The sequence below is a fragment of the Misgurnus anguillicaudatus genome, chromosome 8, assembly GCF_027580225.2.
Source record: "Misgurnus anguillicaudatus chromosome 8, ASM2758022v2, whole genome shotgun sequence".
NCBI lineage: Eukaryota > Metazoa > Chordata > Actinopteri > Cypriniformes > Cobitidae > Misgurnus > Misgurnus anguillicaudatus.
The window spans coordinates 37388211-37411003 of NC_073344.2; the positions used below are offsets into that span (position 1 = coordinate 37388211).

General features: G+C 36.3%; 1 long non-coding RNA gene across 1 annotated transcript in view; it reads left to right on the forward strand.

Moving 5' to 3' along the window:
- Window positions 1–22793, forward strand: part of LOC129451094 (uncharacterized) — a 41724-nt gene that overhangs the window by 13656 nt on the left and 5275 nt on the right. The window contains exons 2-4 of the long non-coding RNA XR_008646579.2: window positions 206–318; window positions 10850–10956; window positions 21493–21733. This is a non-coding gene — a long non-coding RNA (uncharacterized lncRNA). The remainder of the gene's footprint in view (window positions 1–205; window positions 319–10849; window positions 10957–21492; window positions 21734–22793) is intronic.

The following is a 22793-nucleotide window of genomic DNA, read 5'->3' on the forward strand; positions in this document are numbered from 1 at the left end:
TTGGCTGACCCTCACTCAGGTGAAGACATGAGAAACTTGCACGTTTTCAAATTCAAAAAGTATAGCAGTGAAAGTCGAATTTTTAAAGGTACCACTGACCTACTTTATGAAGTCAGTCAGATGGCAAGCTTTAATGCTTCTATGTGGCATGTAAATTGTATTTAATGTATGAGTAATGTGCATAAATGGCTTGACTCTGTTTCAGTTCATATAGAGGAAAATGCATTCCTGGACTCTTTCGGCTCTCTGGAGAGTTCAGTCCTTTGTGCATAATTGGTGATCCGAGTGCTCAATGCTGTGTTTGCCATTTGAGAGAAGGTAAGTCGAACCCATCCTGTACTTAGATGCCCATTTACTGTCGTAAAGATTTACTTACTGTGTTTTGGTTTGGGTCGCCTGTTTTTGTTGGCTGACGTAAATAGACTCATGACATTGTTTTCTCTGACCTCTTGGATAGGCAACCCACAGGCCTTTATGTTTGTGTCTGCATAGGGGTGAAGGTGGCACTCTGCCCTTTTTAGACGGACCACCATCACCTTCTGTCTGACTGTCTGTGCTAAACATTCCTCTTGGTTGCTGATGCATAGTGACCGCTGTGTCCATAGCCTTAAGGCTCAAAACTATGAATTTCTTTGGCTAAGTAATCTGTAATCTTTATTCACAACATTTTCAAGGTTTGGATGCTTTGACATACTGAAAGACACATTTTTGCATTTTGCAGGCACTTTTATTCAAAGCATTCAATCTATACATTTTAATTTTACCATGCTCTGCTAAGCATAGGTGGAGTTTTGCACTTGTGTTTGTTTTAAGCCTTAAAGGAAAACACCACAGTTTTTCAATATTTTACTGTTCTAACCTCAACATAGATGAATTAATACATACCTATCTTTTTCAATGTGTGCACTTAATCTTTGTACAGTGCTTCGTGAATGTGTTAGCCTTTAGTCAAGCCCCAATCATTCCTTAGGATCCGAACAAATGTTTTATTTTGTGCCATCATACTTAGTCGTGTAACTACTCATGTAACAGTCTTTAAATAGGGAAAACATGGAAGTGTTTGGTGGCTTCTAAATTCATCCCTGTTTGGATCCTAAGGAATTAATGGGGCTAGGCTAAATGCTAACACATTCCCGACGCACTGTACAAAGATTAAGTGCACACATTAAAATATAAAGATATTTTAATATAAAGTTGAGGCAAGAACATAGTTAAATATTGAAAAACGGTGGTGTTTTCCTTTAAGTTTACTTATTAAACTGTTATTAGACACATAAATACAATATGAATTCTTACATTTCTGTTTCATTAATAGCTCAGACAAAATCATAATTGGCTCTTGTCTGCGGGGGTAGTGCTGCACATGCCCCCCAAAACTCTGCCTATGCTGCTAATGTAACCCACGTGAAGCAGCTTTTACATTCACCTAATGCGCAGTTCATAAGCGATGTATATCACATTTAAAGGTGTGTAATTTTTAGAAGGATCTCTTGACAGAAATGCAATATAATATACAAAACTATATTATCAAAGGTGTATTAAGACCTTTCATAATGAACCGTTATGTGTTTATTACCTTAGAATGAGATGTTTTTATCTACATACACAGAGGGTCCCCTTACATGCATGGAAGTCGCCATTTTGGGCCGCCATGTTCTACAGAAGCCCTTAACAGACAATTTTTTTTACTAAGTTGTCTCCGATGATGACCTGTTTGTCCGGTGGTGGCTACAGTAGCTTCTCTATGCATTTTAAAAGCCAGGGGTGAGCAGTGGACTGAGCTGTTGGTTGCAATTGACAACCTCACCACTAGATGCTGCTAAAATTTACACACTGCACCTTTAAGTGATACAAGTAAGCAACCATTCCTTCTTTTAATTAGGTTTGAATTTCTTAATACTCCTCATTATTTACTTCACTTTATTACTGTGCTCCTGTCAGAAATGCTGGTCGGAAACACTTTCGGCGAACCGAATTTGAGTCTTGCGTCTGCGTCTATTGCCGGTCCCATTCCCCTCTCTCCACCCTGTACTTCCCTGACCTCTACTTACAGTACTATTTGAAAATAGTGAAATATACTCAGTGGTAGAGCATTGCATTTGAAGTGCAAAAGGTCATGGATTCGAACCCAGGGAACACACATATCGTTAAAAAATTTATATTTGTAATGCACTGTTAGTCGCTTTGAATAAAAGCATCTATATGGCAGTATGGACTGAAATTTTTTATATTTTAAAGTGAAAAATAAATATGGGTGGCCTTGCACACAGAAACACAAGGGTTGTTACAAAATCTTGAATGCTTAAAGGAAAACACCACCGTTTTTCAATATTTTACTATGTTCTTACCTCAACTTAGATGAATGAATTCATACCTATCGTTTTTCAATGCATGCACTTTAAATCTTTGTACAGCGCCTCGTGAATGTGTTAGCACTTAGCCTAGCCCCATTCATTCCTTAGGATCCAAACAGGGATGAATTTAGAAGCCACCAAACACTTCCATGTTTTCCCTATTTAATGACTATTAGTTACACGAGTAAGTATGGTGGCACAAAATAAAACTTTTGTTTAGAGCCATAGGAATGAATGGGGCTAGGCTAAATGTTTTCCTTTAACAGTCTTACAAAAGCTGAAAAGATCAAAAGGCCATAAAATTATGATTGCTCTGATGCACTGAACAATAAGCTATTCAGCTGTGATGGATCAATGCGGTTAATGAATATGATAATAATGTGATAATATGATAATTATATGGCAGAGTACAACAACAAGAACAATAATGAATTTTGACTCAGTAATGTTAAGAGCGTAACACATGTTACTTATGTTAAATAAACGATAAAAGCAATTTTTTTTAATTATAACAAATAAAAAATTCACACCAAATTGATCGTCTGACAATTTTGGATGGTCATTAAACCGACATTGAATTGTCTAAACCTACACAAGGCTTTGCACAGCAAAAACCACATCACCCTTGAACATATTCTTAGCAAACATGAAAAAAGGCTTGTGTTTGCTAAAAAGTGATAATGAATGAAAGACGAGCTTTCCCTAATTAAGTGCAGATTTCCCCCCATCTTCTCCTGGTTAATCAGCGCTGCTACTGAGTTCATTGTGTGGCAGTTCACTGCTGCTCGGGGTTTCAGATAAAAGAAAAAACACAAGACGAGAGGAGATGAGAGATTGAAATAATTTGTTTAATTTGGAGCTGCTTAGTGACTCAGCAGGTGAGAGCGGTCTGTACGAGAGCTTTGGGGCCCGGCTGGACTGCGCGTCCACGGTTGACTGTGTCACACCTCACTTCCCCCCAGCCACAGAGCGCCTAACACCCACCTCCCGACCTCGCTACACAAAACCAGCCACTAATTATCTCTGAATAGCAATTTTATTGAACACTAATTTGTGGTAATGGATTGTGATAGGGTGTAAGGGGATAGGTAGAGAAAAAAAGAGTGTTAGAATTGAGGTCGTGTTTGAGCTAAATTGTAGTTTTTGAGTTCAAGGATCTTTGACCTAAAGACGGATAAGTGGTTTGAAAGTAAATCGAAGGACAGTTGAAGTATGAAGTAAAAGTTAAAATTGTTTTAAAGCTAGAAATTAATGTTAAAATCCAGGAGCGCCGGTGAGTGTGTGGATCTAAGATGGAAAAATATGGAAAAACAGGATCTCCTTTGGAATGGTGTTATGGGGGTTGAGGAAATATTTTTAATGCACATGGGGCAAGAACATATGCTGTAGGTCAGCAGGGTCAACACAAACACAGACACACACACACACACAAACACTGTGCTTTTCCTTATCTCTTCAATTGTTTAGGAGGAGATTTGAAACTGCCCGCCAGCCGACTTTGTAATACTTCTTACGGTATCCGTTCTTGTAGAATATATATAGGAACAAGATTAAAATAAAAACTCATATATTTTCATAGATGCAATGTTTTCTTAACACACAAAATAAACACGTCCTCACAGTTGCATGTAGTCAGGCTCTGCGGTCATCCTGGTATTTGTTGTTTACCATGGATTTTGGCTTCGTGGATTCCCATCACATACGCAGATTTAAAGATTTTAAAGGAAGTTGTGGGGCTCGTCGCAGGAAAATGGAGACATCCCCCCTTACCCCCTCTTCACAATACAAACACACACACCGTCACACACTCTGTCAACCCGTCCTCCCAAACCAGATGGCTGATGCCTAGGTTGAGCTTGACTAAGCTAAAATACCTGATTACAATTCACCAATACAATTCAAATATCGTAGCCTGGCTTAAGGCTAATGCCACGGTAACAGTATCATTTATTTTTTGCCTGTAGTCTTTATCCATGTCTTACTGGGCTTTGAGCCCCTAAACCCTTCACCAAACAGAAACAGATCAAATAATACCATTCCATTGTTTCTTAGATTTAGATGAGAGAACAGAACTATAATATTTTTGACTTTTTTATGTGTATTTTTTATAACCAGAAACAGATTTTAGTAATTTTTAAAAAAAATGAACAGCCCTTTTAAATAAATAGTGAAAATAATAGATTCTAAGTAGAAAACAATACAAAGAAATGCACAAATGTATCCAAAAAATGACTGAAAAGTACTGATAAATTATGCTAATATATACATACTTAGGTATAAATAAAATAAATACACTGTAAAAATGCTTTAGGCAAGTTAATTCAACCTACTATTTTAAGTTTTGGCTTAAAAATGTTGACATAACTTAAAAATTCAAGTTGAAATTGTATAACTTAATTGTTTAAGTTAAAGTAACATACAAATATGTGTTGATTAGACAAAAATGCTGTGAATTTTTTACAGTGCAATTTTTGAAATATTAAAAAGTCGTTTAATTTAAGTTTAGTTTTGAACATGTATTCAAGGTAACCTATTAATGGTTACATTGCAATGAAAACTTAAAAACAAATATGGTACACTGTAAAAATACTTTTTTTGTTGAATCAACTTGAATTTACAAGTCATTTTAACTTACTATTATTTATCTTGACTAGAGATGAGTTGTTATAACTACAGGTGAGTTGTTATAACTTATAAAATTAAGTTGACTTTTCTCAACTATATTTTATAAGTTGTGTCAACTCATCTCTGTTGACATGACTTGTAAATATGAGTTGATTCAACAAAAAATGTTAAGGCAGCAAAGTATTTTTTACAGTGTATGTCCTTTTCCCAATAATAATAATAATAATAATAATAATAATAATAATAATAATAATAATAATAATAATAATAATAATAATAATAAATAATAATAATTATTATTATTACTACAATAATAATAATTACTATTATTATTATTATTATTAGTAGTAGTATTATTATTATTGTCGTCATTGTCGTCATCATCATCATGATTATTATTATTATGATGATGATGACAACGATAATAATGATAATGATAATAACAATGATAATAATAATAATAATAATAATAATAATAATAATAATAATAATAATAATAATAACAATAATAATAATAATAATAATAATTTATTATTATTATTATTATTATTATTATTATTATTATTTTTGTTTTGTTGTTATCATGAAATTATTTGTAATAATTATAACAATAATAATAACTATTATTATTATTATTATTATTATTATTATAATTTTGGTCACTGCTTTTATATTCATTTAACAGAAGTGCAATTTTAGTATGTTAATTTTAAATGTTCATTTTAAGTTATTTATTAACTTACCATTGTATGAAAAAGTAACATATAAGATGGACAATGCTGTTTTTTTAAACATCCTCCATTACCCAGTAATTTCTGTGGTGGCCTCATGGACATGTTGAGAAAGCTGGTTAAAATCATCAAGAAATGATGCTGATGGAAACAATATCCATCTAGCAGAACATACTTTGTGTTTTGTACAGTAGTTGTATAAATTCACTGTGTTCTTCAAACTGCAGCAGAAAATTAACCTTGGGTCACAATTAGAGGCAGATAATAAAATTTTTGTTTAATATGTATTGTTGTCTAAACAATACATACTTAGACTGGTTAACCATTGACTCTATGAATGTTATACAGATAGAGAACAATAGTAAAGGTGGCTGCAGACCTCCTAGATGTCAGGTCGGTACCACATCCAAATAACATTCATTAGGAATTCAGCTGCTTATTTTGTTTGGTTTCCCCTCTGGCTGCTAATTAATGCTTAATCAAAACCGCTCAACTGAACATCAGAAAATGTAATGAATATTGAAATAAGCCCGAACAAATTTCAAGATTTCTGGCAGCACTAACTTTCTGCAAATGCCACAATGTTTCTGATAATACAGTATTATCAAAAAAATCTAACCAGAAACATCTATTAAATAATAAAAATGTTAGATGTTTTCTAGAGCGCTATATCAGTTTGACAAGTATTTGGAAATGCCTGCAGGTACACATCTTGCCGAGGTAAAGTATCAGACAATGTGCTACGGAAAAAATCCAAGAGGATGTCATTTTAGTTTTGACTACTTAGGCCAAACTCATAAGATTTAGCAGGCTGCACCCATATGTCAAGGTTATTCTAAAATGTGATAATCTAGAATCTAACAAAGTTCTTAGGAACTGAATAGAAGAGGAGAAAGATCTCGGCTATGAATTTTTCCCTTTCATTCTGACACCGGCTTACTTAGTGACTTCTAATGGAACATGATTATTAATGTACCCTTTCTGGAGTAGCTGTCATGTTACTCTGTGCTGAACACGAGAATGAATTCGAAAATATACAGTAAATTGTCCTGTTTACCATATTTTATTGCAAATAGTTCAATTGGAATGCATTTGCACATTATAGGAACCAATAGCAGGCCACCTTATTTAAATACGACCACGGCAACACAATCTAATCTTTCCCTTTGATAAAATAAACGCATGTGTCTATTTTTACTTTTTGATAAAATTGGGAATGGCACAGAGGACACCCGCTTTCGAATCTCGGTGACAATTTCGTGAAAGTTACTCAAATGCAATCTGACTCATGACAAGGGGATGTAATTCCTAAAACAGAATATGCCCATCAGTGGAGCCCCAATCTGCATAATGAGCAGACTTCCATTTCTGCTAGCAATATTTTTGACATCTCCAACTCGGAGCAAAGTGAAAAACGTCGATAGGGATGAGGAGAGGAAGAAGTGAAGGAGAGCAGCGGGCACCGTGTTGGTGGAGGGCACGCTGAGACGAACACACACACACACAAGTTTGTCTCGGAGAAAACAGACGCTTATTGGACTTTGGCGGTGAACTGAAGCAGTGTGGCTGTGAGCGGTACAAAAACAGGAATGCCACGCACCACCACAGGAAAGCTTTTTTGGACTTTAAGTGACAGGCTGACAAAAAATGACCATGCTGACATTAATTCCATGTAGCTCTTTTGCTCTAATTGTTGATTCAATTTGCTAATTACTAATTTGATTTAAGTGGCAGCCAAGAATTCATGTGTTGGGGACATAGGCGGTAGAAAGAAAAATGAACCGTGGGCTCCGTGATGGCCTGTCACACAAGGCTAACAGAGTAGTTATGAATATTTTATGAGCTCATTCCTAATAGTTTCCGATCTGTTTATTTTTCAAAACAGTGCTCCACCAAACACTCCACCAGTCCTGCGTTTAACATATACAACATAACTGAAGTGCTATCGTATTGCTCATTTACTAAAGCTGTTCTTGTGTGAATAGTGGCATAACCAAACAAGTTTCTACATTTTTACTTGGTTGGAAGGTTTGACGAAATCGATAGCATGCATATTCTTACAAAACAGAAAACAACCAATAGCCTACCCACAGTAGAAAATAAGTTCAGCTTTAAGAAGAATGTACCACATGAAAATTACACTGAACAGGATTTATTTCAGATCATGCAATGATCTTTTAGCCTTTGTTGGAAAGGTATTTCACAGAGCCGAGAGGACCGTTGTTCAGGGATACACGTACACAGTTGTCTTACTTACCCCATCCAGACAAGCAGACACATCAAGTTTCTTGTTGTGCATCTTCAGTGTTGTATAGAGATCCAGCGAGATGTGTTTTCCTCTGATCTTCAGTTGTTTGTAGGGGAATTCAGCTGTGTATTTCCAGAGACCCTTTTCACAGATGAAAGTTTGAAACACCGCCTTTGCTCTTTTATTCGCTGCGGTTTTGTTGGACTTGCAAATAATGCGTTGATCTTGAATGGAATTGGCAGTTTTAGATGGCGATAAAGAAATTGCATGTTTTGATGGTGGGCAATGTCAGTTTTTCTAATTAGAATAGCAGAATATTTCTCTCGGATAATTTCGGGTTGCTATGGTAACGCTGAATAAATATAGGCCTGTATTAATTCATATAAATAGATGTTTTGCTAGATGTTTTCAGTCTGACACTTCTAGTATGTAGTGCAATATCATAATAATATTGCTTAGTAATTAGCTTAGATGCTGAAGTAATCTAACTTTAAATGTATGGATTGTAACTATGTAACTACATACATACATACATACATACATAAATATATTAGTGATGCACCGATGTATCGGCTGCCGATATTTATCGGACGATTTTTGATGAAATTGAAACCATCGGCATATCGGCAATAGCACGAGGAAGGCCGATACCGATTGTTTATTAATTAACTGCATAAAGAAATCCATTATATGTAAAAAAAATGAGTTAATGTTGTTAATGAAATAAATGCTGAATAGCAAAAACCACCTTTGAAGGTTGTCATGCTGTCTTATTATATTTGTTTTAGCTTAATTTGTGCCTCTTTTATTAGGTTGGTCAGTTGAATGTTAATTAAATCCAATCAATGTTCAGTAAAAATAATTTGATGCAAAAAATAAACTAGCTAATAGACCGACTGTATAGTATTGTATACAAGTGTTTAATATCGGCATCAGTATCGGCCAGAAGTTGTCTGTTTAAATCGGTATCGGCCCAAAAAATTCCTATCGGTGCATCCCTAATATATATATATATATACTGTATGCAGAATGTACGTGACCCAGGACCACAAAACCAGTCATAGCAATAGCCAACAAAACACATGTGTCAAAATTATAGATAAATATAACAAAAATATTCATAATTAATATGTGTTGCTAAGGACTTCATTTGAACAACTTTAAAGGAGATTTTCCTCAATATTTTAATTTTTATACAACTCCCATATTTAGATTAAAGGGATAGTTCACTTTAAAATATAAATTCTGTCATCATTTACTTATGTTGTTCTAAACCTGTATGAATTTCTTTATTCTGATGAACACAAAAGAAGATATTTTGAGAAATGTTGGTTAACACACAGCAGATAGTGACCATTGACTTCCATAGTAGGAGTAAAAAAATATGATGGAATTTAATGTGTACCGTCAACTGTGTGCTTACCATCATTTATCAAAATATTTTCTTCATCATTTATCATGATGCTTCCAAAATATTTTTCCCTACTATGGAAGTCAATGGTCACTATCTGCTGTGTGTTTACCATCATTTCTCAAAATATCTTCTTTTGTGTTCATAAAAAAAAAGAAATTCATACAGGTTTAGAATTTTTATTTTAAAGTATACTATCCCTTTAAAAAACTTAAGGCTGGATGTACAGACAAGATCAGATTTTGAATTATATTTATAGTACTTCTATAACTAGTTTGCAAAATATGCATGTAGTATTTAGGCGTACTGTAAAATACACACTATTCTGCAAACTTTTCTAAATCTCAGCATTGTAAGTCGAATACAGACTTTTGTGTTTCTCTATGCAACACTAGTAAGATTAAATATCATGTGGGTGGATGTAGGGGTGTGGAGTTTCAGTTTGAGGCATTTTATATTTGTATTGATAAATAAACATTATTTAAAACATCTGTCAAGCCCTGTTAAATATCTTTGGCATGGTTCAGTGGTTTTCAAAACCCTGGGCATGGAATATTTAATTATGGTACTAACTGAATAATCAAAAAGTCAATTTCCAAACCGTTGCCTGCCCGTGTTCTGGAGACAATTGCATTTGTAATATTTGTATGCGTAATCTACGTCTCGCTCCTGAGTCCCACCCACAGTCTTACAGAGAAGAAATAAAGTGTGTTTACACTACAGAGACACCCACCAGACCGGCTTCAGCGTTTATTAATGACTTTAGCTCCAGAGTGTGTCTTTCACTGTCATACAAATAGACTCAATTGATACTGATGTAGTTTTTAAAGATGACTATAGTGTATTTAAAGCCTCTCATCTTTATGAAACACTTCACAACCATTCTGTTGAAATGTATAAGCTCTATTAATTACAATAAATTACAAGAAAAACTGTGTGTAATGATAATGATAACAACAACAACAACAATAATAATAATAATAATAATAATAATAATAATAATAATAATTAATATTATTATTATTATTATTATTATTATTATTATTATTATTATTATTATTATTATTATTATTATTATATTAATAATAATAAAATAATATTAATTTGTTCCGTTAATGCATTAGAAAAACTATAACAAACATTTTCTTATTTATTAAAAGTAAAGAAATATTTTAAATTCTTATTGTTTATTTCAAAATATTCAATTATATTATATAAATATAATATGTACATTGCAGTGCACTTTAATTGAGGTGCATTTGGAAATATTTTTGTTCACCAAATGATTTAATAATCAATTTGAGAGCAATGTTAATAATAATTAAATGAGTTTTCCAAATACAGAAACTTTATGCAATGTCGTACTAGACATTACATGTCCAATGCTGTCTGCGCTTTCCTGTACAATTGGACCATTGTTGTGTTTAATTAGTTGACTCCCCTGTGCTTTTGTGTGTCTGTGTGTGTATGCGTTTGGCAGGCAGTACCAGGCTGGGTCAAACCAGCTTAGTTCCAAGCCACTGGGTGACCTGGCTCGATGGCATGCTTGCCTGCTCCCAATGACCCGTATGATTTCATTACTAAGAGGTGAGAGACACACTTACAAACACACACATACGTGAACAAGCTACTGTGCTGTAAGCCTAAGATGCCATGTGGAAGGGGTCACACAGACATGAATAATCCTCAAACACAGACAGTTACATTATCATCACAACACACATCAACACTTCACCCATAAATGATTATGCACACATACTGTACATATGTAAAGTACCTGTTAACACTGCGTAAATAAATATTATATAGGCTTTCTGAATATGCATACATCATTTTGTAGTCACCAATTGTGTAAGCATTTAAAGCATAAAAACACAGTAGTTTTATTTACTATAATTTTTTTCTTAACTGATTGGTGAGTTCTGAAGGTGTAAAGGTCAGGAATAAAAGCTTTAGCAAATCCACTAGATGGCGGTGTAGGTTTGTGCTGGCCAATGTTTTGTTTTTTTTGCAGGGGTGGAGATGGAACTTGTTCTCTTTGGCACCAGACGCAGACACAGGGCAAGGCCTACGAGACAAAACAAGACATGTGCTTTTGATTTTCCACTATTTACATATACTATTAAGCAACACGCACCAATCAAATCAATTTATAGACCTCTCTTACGTGTTTCGAGCACTCCGTGTCAATATCCGCATTAGCGTAAATTCCCTGTTTAATTGTTAAGTCTTTTGTTTGGGCTTCGAGTTTCTCTTCAACACACGCTGTGTCCAGTCCGGCGTTTTAGAGATGTGCGTCTGACAGCCCTCACTGGAAGAAGTGAGTCTTGATTACAGTAATCATCCGAATGTCAGAATGAATGAGTACAGCGGAGGAGTGTACAGTGCAGCTGCCCACTTCAGCAGCACCTGACACAAAGCCCTGGCTCTCTTTCAGCCTCTCTCTTTATCTGTCTCTTTCTCTGCCTTTCACCTCTCCTAGAACCATCCAGACTGAAGAGGCAAAGGAGACGACTTGAACCGGACTACTAGAACGATCTCACTCGAACACACAAAGACGTTCTGTCGTCATTTACTCACCCTCATGTCAGACAAAAACGAGTTTGAAAAAAGTTCATGCTGCGTTTTCCCAGTAGAGGTAGATGGCGACTGGACTCGTGAGGCTCCATCGTAAAATCCAAAATCTAGTACATAAAAATCGTGATCTGGGTTCAAACTTTCTTTAACTTCATAAGACCTGGTGTGTCCACATACGTGGACATCAAACTTTTTGTTGTTTGCACCATATATAGTACTTAATTTTGTGTAACTGTTGTACACCAACATGGACAATTACACTGCTTCATGTTCAAAGAAAAATATTTGCTTATTATATTTATTGGTTCTTCCTAACCCCAAATAGCTGGAAGAAACCTAAAATGCAAGCCAAACCAAAGATCGGGTCTTAGGAGGTTAAACATGATAGATTTATGGGTTTACTAGGCAAGGCAAGGCAAGTTTATTTGTATAGCACATTTCATACACAGAGGTCATTCAAAGTGCTTTACATAGAAATGAGAAAACAATATATAAAAGAGAAGAAAAATCAAATAAAAATAAGAGACAAACGATAAAATCACAATAAAAACAAAGATACATGAGAATTTAAAATAACAATTAAAGAAAATAAATGTGATTTTAATAAAAATAGTTTAAAATGTTAAAAAGAATAAAAACAGTTTTACTACACTGTCAAACTTTTTTTTTACTTTTATCAATTTGTCATCTTGACTAGTAATAAGTGACTGTAACTTATACTCTAAAATAAAGCTGAATTTCCTTAAGTTATTTTAACATTATTAAGTTATAGTAACTCATCACTAGTCTATAAGTACTGCATAATGATTAATCGTGACTAATCGTTTGCAGAATAAAAGTTTTTGTTTACATATGTGTGTGTACTGTAATTGTGTATATATAAATACAAACACATGCATGTATTTATTTACATGTGTATGCACATTTTTATATTTATATATAATTTACATTATATATAAATACTTAATGTATAAATATATTTGAAGAGTTTGGTTCCAAAAGTGACAAGATGAAAACCACTATTTTCTGTTACAAACTTTTACATACCATCTTTAGGTTATAATAAAATAAAAAATTCAAATCCATAATTTGATTTTTAAAGATTTATTATAAAAACTGATTCTTTTTTTTCAAAATGCTATAAATCTATTGAATCAATATATAAATGTGCATTTCTCTTTGCCATGTTATATTTATTTAGTTGACTAGTTGTATACACTGATTAAAATAAATAAACATTTATCGTGGTTATCAAAACACTTACTTACTTGTCCAGCCCAGTCACACGAAATTACGTACGTATAGTCACTTAATTTTTTATTCTTTTTCGTGATACTGTCACAAATTTCCGCATTGTTTCGTGATCATATCACGAATTTCTGTTTATGTGTGATTGCCACGTATTGGTTTCTCAACTGTTTTGTCCTAATTTCTTACCATTTTCGCTTCAGTTTAGGGTTAGATTTACATAAAATGACATCCTTTCCCAATTGTAACCCTTACGCTAGGCGACAATGTTTTAAAATTTAGGGGAAAAAAATAGTATAAACCAATACTTCAAGTGACATCCTAATGCAAACACCAAATCTATCCCGAAACCAAAGGGAAAATGGTTTGAAAATAGGAAAAAGCAGTTGAGTAACCAATACGTACGTGACAATGACACATAAACAGAAATTTGTGATACGATCACGAAAAACCGCGGAAATTCGTGACAGTATCACGAAAAAGAATGTAAAAATTACGTGAGATCATTTTGTGAGACTGGGTAGACTTGTCACTCTCATTGCTGCTGTCATCCTCTGGACGTCGTCGCTGAACTTTTTTGACAGCGTCAGCTGTAAAATGTTTGGTCCTGCTCGATTTTCATTGACTTCTCATAAAATAATGGAAAGTTTTCATAAGATCCCCTGGGGTCATTGTGTTAGCATGACAGAAGCTTGATGCTGTGGTGTGAGAACAAGCAACAGCGGGTATTTTTCCTTCGCCCGAGTGCCTCGTACGTAAATTATTCGATTTTGATGACTTACGTTTCTTTCCCGCCACAGAAAACCACCACAGGTTTATCAATACGATCAAAAGTATTATTTTGTATTTGTTTGTTGATCACGAAGTACAAAATAGATGAGGAAAACTAGGATTCCATGTGTATTCAAAGCGCTGCCTTTATTGTTTACAATGCGTTGAAGGTGTGCTGTAATATGTTGAGAGGATTTATTGCATACTGCAGAGAAGGAGGACTGGTGTTTGTCACGGTATGGAAAAAAGTGAGAAAAAATTACAGAATAATACGGTGGATATCGGATTTTGCGTAAAATTAAGAATTTACTTTTGAATACTAACCAGATACAATACTGATTTTGGTGGTAATTAATTTTAAAAAATGCAGTTTATCGCGTTTTGGAACCAAACTATTCTTTTTTAACTTATACATGCATGTGTGTGTAGTTATATATACATACTTATTACACACACACGCACGCACGCACGCACACACACACTTACACACACACTTACACACACACACACACACACACACACACACACACACACACACACACACACACACACACACACACACACACACAAAGATATAGATATAAATATATTTTATGTAAACAAAAACTTTTATTCTGCAAATGATTAGTCAGGATTAGTCATTATGCAGCCATAGTCAAGATAAAAACTTAAAGTTGAAATTACTTGTAAAACCAAGTTGATTACACTTAAAAATGTAAATGCATATTTTTTTCACAGTGTAGAACCTCAAAATCTTGCTTGACAGTCTTAGCCACTATTTAATTAATGCACTAATGCAAATGTGAAGCTCGGACATAATGCTGTAAATAACTCTTCTGTAATATTTCCACATTCCTCAAAAAAAGCAAAACTGCAGATAAGTAAATGATGACAGACTTTTCCTTTTTGGGTGAACTATTCCTTTCCTCCCTCGTAATAAACAAACAGAAATATATTTCTATTTTCAAGTGCTCCCCAGTTCACTTAAGCATTCAGCTCATTCTCTCTCGCCCTTTCTTCTTCTTTCCTCTTCTTTCTTCTCGTTTTTCTCGCTCCGCTCATCGCTTTCTAATGTTCTGATTCTTCATTCTCTGTTTGCAAGATCGGAGCATAAAATGCATGGAGAGGAGAGGCTGGGGGGAAATTGACTCTAACAAATAGCTTGAAAGGAACGCACAGCATATCAAACCCAAGCCCGCAAAGACAGACAAAACACCGTCATTTCCTCCCAACTTCTGATGTCGACGCACAACAAAGTAGTGTGCCAATGCCGGCAGAATGAAAATTGAGAGTGAATCAGTCTGCGTTTTGTTCGCGCTGTCACTTTGACGTGACTGGGAAGTTACCTCGGCGTGTTTGGTTAGGAAAAGAGGGGAGCTTGTTTGATTAGCATCATCTCAGCGGTGTCAGTTACTGGCTTCTTCACGATTTAAAGGGGCAGCTGAACTATTTCAGTGTGTTTGAGAACACAAAAAAGTCTTTTAATTAATCGTAAACACTAAAAGTGATGAATTTCAATTTTTTTATATGAAAGTTGTCGATGTTTGGTTCGGATGCGCTGTAACTTTAACTAAAAAGCAGGTCAGCTCACATTGTTGCTTGTTTGCTTTGATAATGTAAGGGTCATGTATTGCTGACTCCCATAAAGGCCCGTCAAAGCTTCAACCGTCATTTTCTTTATTAAACAAGGCTTTCTGTGAACATCAGCACTCTATCCGTATAGTATCCGTAAAGTACTAACCTTTGCACACGCAGATCAGGAGAATGCTAATGTCCTGCCGCTCTGTAGTTTTAAAACAACTAAATTACCTCAGCCATCAGAGGCTACGGTGAAAATCACATAACACGCGCGTACAACCGCTCTCTTCAAAGTATGAATGCAGGGGCCAGAAGCACACAGCAAGAGAGGCGGTAATGACAGTCCATTATACGCACACATTTCAGGAGAGAAAGTAGAAAACACAGCCGAGGTATAACAATGAGCTTTCAGCATGCATCTGTGACACAAGGAAATGACTCTACTCTTTTTATTAAAGTGCTGCTTGTATATACACATGTTAAGAATACTTACTTTTTCTGTCGCCGACGTTTGTGACGGATGAAAATTCTCATTGTTTCTGCGTTAACGTGAGGACATTTAAAGAGGCCTTGTCTCTGTTCCAGCCGTAAATGTTTTGATCGCTCAGTTTTCATAACTGCACAATAAATTCCATTACTACGACACGCCGAGGGCGTATTAGAACGAGACTGATGTTTGCCGTCGAGGTTTTGTATGCTAAACCTAAATGGGTATAATCTCCGTTTGTTTTTTCTTTTTTTTGAAAGCATTAATAATTTCTCTTTTTAACAACAGGGCTGTCAAGCGTGCACTTTTGCACCTTTCCGCTGTTTGATTTCCCATGCTGGTGAGGTGCTGAATCAGTCAATCATTATCTCTGCTTTAGGTGAGCCTGGATCCATGTAACAGGCTTTTTACAGGTAGTTACGTTAATATATGCTCCCCCTGTGACTGTAGCCAAACCTGTTTAAGGTGCGCTAATGCGGCAGATTTTGCGCATAAAGGCTAGCGTTAGCGTACGGCGTGAACGCAACATGGAGTGCTATTGCTGCTTCATCAATTGGTGTCTGACAGACCCTTGCTAAAAGTATTTTTGCCACATTACTGCTTTCCAGAATGGCTTGGGCAAAATATGTCTGTGACCCTTTGGATAAGCGGGAACCAGGGCTGGACTGGGACAAAAAAAAATCAGGCCTGGAAATTTGGCACAGACCGGCCCACCACATAGGATTACAAATACCACCCATCTTTGTGCAACCTTGACTATGTATACCAACTCAAAGGCATATAATGATTAAGCAGACAAGTATAAGAGCTGAGACGTGATATAAGAATAATATAATGCAACCACTGAGGTTTTGCAGGTTTTAAAAATCTGCTTATTGTCTTAGCCAGTGTGCACAATGTGTACTTCTTTCTGAACCCCTTTTACCAATTACAAACCACAGCAATCTTAATAACTAATATTCATTTTTGTATATACTGTATATATTTCTTTAATCCTATTTTTTGTAACCTTGCTGCCCCAATCTTGTCTAATGGTCAATTTCAACAGCATGGCGTCTTTCTAATGGACATTTAATAATGAATTTTCCAGTGTGTGTTAAACCTTTTTTTGGCCAATTTTACCTGTAAAAGAATTGCGTTAGCAGTGCAAAAGGTCCTGGGTTCGGACCCAGGGAACACACATACAGATAAAAATGTGCTTAGGATAAAAGCATCTATGCATAAATTTAATTGTTGATTATTGTCATATTATTATAGTCCTGTTGAGCTACCCCAACCAGCAGACTTTTGTTTGCAAATTATGTGTTTAATGGGCATTATCAAATTTACATTAAATTGGTCCAAATGTACTCTCATGGTAGCTAATTTTTATGAGTTTTTGTAAGATCTGCTTTCGCACCAGTGAAGTTAAGTTTAGGTGTGGGGCTTCATTATTGTTTCTATATAGAGGGTATGCATTGTCGTCACCTTTCCACGTGACCACGCAGGAGCACGCCCTGTTGAGTGGCAAACGTTCAACAAAATGGCTGGTTTTCATAGCGGTTGCTGCGAAATTGCCAGTAAAACTGACTATTATCAGCTTAATTTTCAAAGCATATGTGCTTTATTATGGTGTTTGTATTGGGAACAATTTTACTTCACTACATTTTAAAGCATAGAATCATACTGTGTATTCTTTAATATTGCAAATTACAATTTTTTAAATACCTAATTACATTAAAATTGTGTACTTTTAGTTGAGTAAAAGTATGTTAATGTACTTAAATATTAAATGTCAAACAAAAACTTGTGTTTATGAAATGTAATAGAGTAAAAATTATGATAATATGCTTTGGAATGTATGTTTTTCAAAGAAAAACACAGATAAAATACTTGAAAAAATACTTTTAATTAGAAAGTTAAACCTCTGCTTGATAGTGACCCTAGCAACTTTTCAACCCACCTGTGGTCTGGACGTTGGCATGAACGATCAATTTACTTCTCCTTTCTGTGTTTTTTGGCAGTCTGTAAAACGATAGCTCCGAATTCTTGTTAAATCTGTTAGTACAGTCTATCGCACAACAGCTTTTTCCCATTTAGACTTGTTTCCCCCTTGTTTTCGCTAATTTCACACTGTACACAAATGCTGCCGCTCTGTCTTTTGCCACTCAGTGGGCATAACCGCAGTCACTTTTGCCGAAGGTGACATCATGCGAATACCCTATACTGTAGACTGTTTCATCGGATGCACGCACGTTACTGCGGTACATTAAAGTATGCAATACAAGATACATATGAAGCAGCTATGCGAGACGATGCGATTCACCCCATGCACTGTGCTCCGATTTCGATTCGGTTCAACATGATGTCATTCAATGCAGTATGATGCAATGAAAAATATGATGCTATGCAATGTAATATGGTACAGATAGTTTCCACACATTGGATTTGTACATACGTGTCGGAACCATTATAAGACCGCTTTAATACTACACTGAAAAAAAATATTTGGATCACCAAATGGATCACTTCATGTGAAATTTTAGTTTTGTGTCCTTAAATTGTGTGTGCTCGCTTACTGTACGAGCCAGTAGGGTTTCCCATCCGAAGTGTGCTCATCAGCGCCTCCTTTACATCTTTGATGCGGTCTTCAATGAAGCTCGCACTGGAGCAGGCTTCGCACACTTTACCAACCCAGAAGTCCTTGCGAAAGAGCAATAAAACCAGTCAGATGATGGAAGGGAGGAGTTCACACTGTTGGGCAACTTCTACTTCCAGACACTTGAGTCTGTCCCAAAATACGACTCCGGTGAACCCTTGTGGACTCACGTCAAGGGTCCCTAAGATCTACATGATCGTCATCAAAGTGTGGACTCTGTGGAAGTTCATAAGTCCGGAGTGTGCCATTTGGGACAGGGCCATTGAGTTCATATAATTTAAACTCAATTTCACTGTTTTCACTACTTTCGCCAACTGCAATCCAGGGACAAAACAAGGTAAGCAAAGCTTTCAGGCTATAAAAGCAATTGTTTAATTAAAAGAATACAAGAAAATGGCATCTACTACTAGTAAATGCTTTGGACACCCATGGATTCGTAATTACTTGGTGGAGGATAATTTTACACAGTAACATTAGCTTAGCGTAGTAGTTAAAACAAGTAAGATGTGATATCTAATTGAAGGCAATTCATTTTGCTTGTTATCATAAAAAACGACTCTAAAAGGACTCTGCTGTTATTGATTATATGCGGAAGTCTATCAGAAGTTAAGTTTGGTCCACAAAAGCCTGTGTTTATGTTGTTGCTACTGAAATCGTCGATAAAAATTTTACGTTTTTTTTCCTTCTGATTCACATATTACGAATTCCCGCAAGATCAGTTTGATGATGTCCTACGTATCTCAAACCAGGTATGAACAAACAAATTCTGCAGTTCTCTCCATCACTTTGTTTTCCATACCTAAAAAATACAAACTAACAACTTGCTCAGCAAAACAGTTGTCTACTGCTAACGCAAGCTTTTTAGTTTTGTCTTAGCATTTGATGCTGATCTTTACGCTGTAAATGCAGCGGGAGGTAAAATGACGAGCAACGAATCCTCAGACCTCTTGGCCCCTTCTCCCCACAACAGAGTGCATTGTGGGTAATGAATTGCCCCGCTCCTGCTTATTAACCTCTCCTAATGAAATCGCTAGGACACCATTGTTCCTCTAATGAACCTTCAATGACAGGACACAGCCCCATCTTTGTCCTTCGACACCACTGCTAAATTAGAATTCCTTTCTTTCTTCGTTCCCCTCCCTCTCTTTCTGTTACTGGAGGGCAACAGGGAAATGAGCGTGTCCTAGCAGCTTTTCCGTTGCCCAAGCTACGCTAAGAGAAGGATAGCGGATGGATTCCCTGGTCTGAGGGTTGGCTGCGGTTGCCGGCACCTTTACATTACCTCTGATTAGCACCTCCAGTATGGATCTGCGGTGCTAATTACTTGTGCTGTCGTGGTTCACTGAAATTTAAGTACCAGCGGCATCCCATTATCCCGCAAAAACCTCACCGCAGGATTATCAATTCAGACTGCTTGCATGGACAAACGCACACTGTAAGTTAACCACTTTTGTGCAGGTGTGTGTACCGTATGTGTAGCCAAGTTCTAGCCTAGTTCTGGTCTAGCCCGGTTTTTGCCTAAGCAAGCCGAGGAACAGTTGGGGAAGCACCACAGGGTGGGGCACGCTTGATGGAATGGTGTATCTGGAGAGGTGCCGAGGCCTCTTGGAGTTTGCGCATATCCCCCCAGAGTGCGGAGGGCTCGCTCTTTGCTCACCCCACAGATACTAATTACAATTCACATGTCACACACTCACAGGATAATAGGAGTCAGGAAGCAGAATTAGAATATTTCAGAACCCTGCGGGGGTGTTAGTGCAGGAGAGGAAAGTGTGTCTTTTTGGGGGTGGGTAAGTTACACAGGGGTGGTGAAAATTGTCTCTATTTTTGGCATCTATACGTGTGCTTCTGCCCCTCATATCTGGCCTCACAACCCCGACTTCACACACCGGGTGTGCGCTGGCACGGCGAAGGCTGTCTGTTAGACTAGAGTGAGTGGCATCTGCTGGGTAAAGGAAAAGGGACGGCCTGGCTGTTGGCAAGGGGTTGGCACAAGGTTGGCACACATGGCGCACAGGGTACAGAGGGGGCGTCAGCGCCAGCAGCAGACTCAGTCTGCCCTGACAGCATGATATCTTCTGGAATGAAACTGTCTTCTCTCTCTTCTTCATTCCTTTCCTCTCACTCGCTGTCAACACCTCCTCTCGTGGGTCGCTTTCTCGTCCTGCTCCTCAGCCATTTTTCCCATCTCTCACTTGTTCTGCCACCTCTTCTAACAGTCACTTGTTTGTCTGCTTATAATCCAGCCACTTCTTTCACTTACTTCCGTTTTTGAATATTCATCCTTGGAAAACTGCAAAATATCTGCATCAGCTCATGTGGTCATTTTCTTTCACCCTTGGGGGGCACTGACTGATTCCTCATTCTCCGCTGAATTTCTATCTATATTTTGTATTTGCGTGTGCTTGCACGCCATGTTTGTGTGTGTGGATGTTTTCTGATAAAACAAACACTGTTAATGAACCACTGTGCTGACATCTGCAGGAACCCAACGACTAAATTAATGCGTGCACCACATATCAAATAGGAGCCTACTGTCAGCTACAGCATCTCAAAGAGAATACATAACAAGGAGAGACAGTTGAGAGAGAGAGAGAGAGAGAGAGAGAGAGAGAGACATGAGTCCAAGCAAAATCCTAAAACTGATTCTAAAATTATACAGAAAATTTACAATTTATCATTAAATGTAAAGCCTTTTAGTATTGATTAATGTGACTCAAGGATTAGTTGTGTACAGAAAGACATTTTATTGTAGTGACTCTCTTTCTTTTTTGTCTACTAAATAATATTTCTCTAATCAGTGTGACCGTTCTCTGTTCTGTAGCAAATTAATCCCGGAAAAGATGGTGATGGATGATGGGGGCATGAACATGCTCATGTCTGACCCCGCCGCTGTCTCGGGACGATTGCTTCTCTGCCAACCTGCTGTTGATTGACAGACTCGGAGACGAAGTTGTGCTACTGTGCTGCCATCATTCACCTGATCCGGTCCCGCCCATGTGTAACAACCAGCTTGGGTTTGATATGGGCAAAAGAACAAAAAATTAATTGAAGAAATGACAAATGTAAGAACATGAATAAGGAAAAAGAAAATAACCAAACTTAGAACATCAGCAAGTTATTCCTGCTTTGAATATTTAGTATTGTGGGACATTCCAGCGAATCGGTGCAATTTTCATGTTGTAACGTCAACATGAAATATAGCTGCATTAAATATGTGCTAAGCATGAAGACACTGAGCAAATTTTAGTGATTTACCTAAATGTTTTATTTTAAAATAAACTAATAACATCAACGAAATAATAGGTAACGGGATTGAACGTTAAGATTGACATTCACAGGCATAGCATCAATATCATAAAATATACAGAAAAGAATATGAGAAAAGTAACTTTTGATCTTCACATGGCCTTCAGAAGACCCAGATGATGTCACTTCCTCTTGAAAATGTGACTTGTGGGATATTCCTAGATTTTCAGACAGGGGAAACATGTTGGATAACAGGACTGAGTGAAATCCTGGGGACATGACTAAAATATGCATTTTATCTAAACTAATATGACTTTTTAATGGTAAAAAATATTTAAAGCAAATATGGGATATGCACCCACACAAAAATGCAAAAAATAAAGATATCTGAAGAATTGTATGCTTTATTTTAAAAGGTAAAGTACAGAGATAGAGAGCAGGAAAGGATAAAAAATGCTGTTTATCAGTGTTTTATGTAGTGTTTTATTAATGTTTTAAATGACATAGTTTACATTTTGATACATTTACTCAGATTACAGGTTTATACTATAATCTTTTAATATCATTTGAAAATTGAATCTGTATTGAGAGCTCTCTTGTGTCTGAGAGCTAAACTGAAATTATACAGTTAAATTTGTTTTATGCCACGAAGGTTACATTTACAGTACATGATAATGATGTACTTAAAACAAAAACGTTTATCATTGGCTTTTTAAAAATGGTTGACATACATACTTGTCAAAACAGTCCCCAGAACAATCACACAGATCTGCAAAAACAACTAAAATGCTGTATACGCATGGCATGCCAGTAGTTGGTAGCATCACACGATGTCGGAAAACATATTGTAATACAGTATGTAATACCATTTACTCC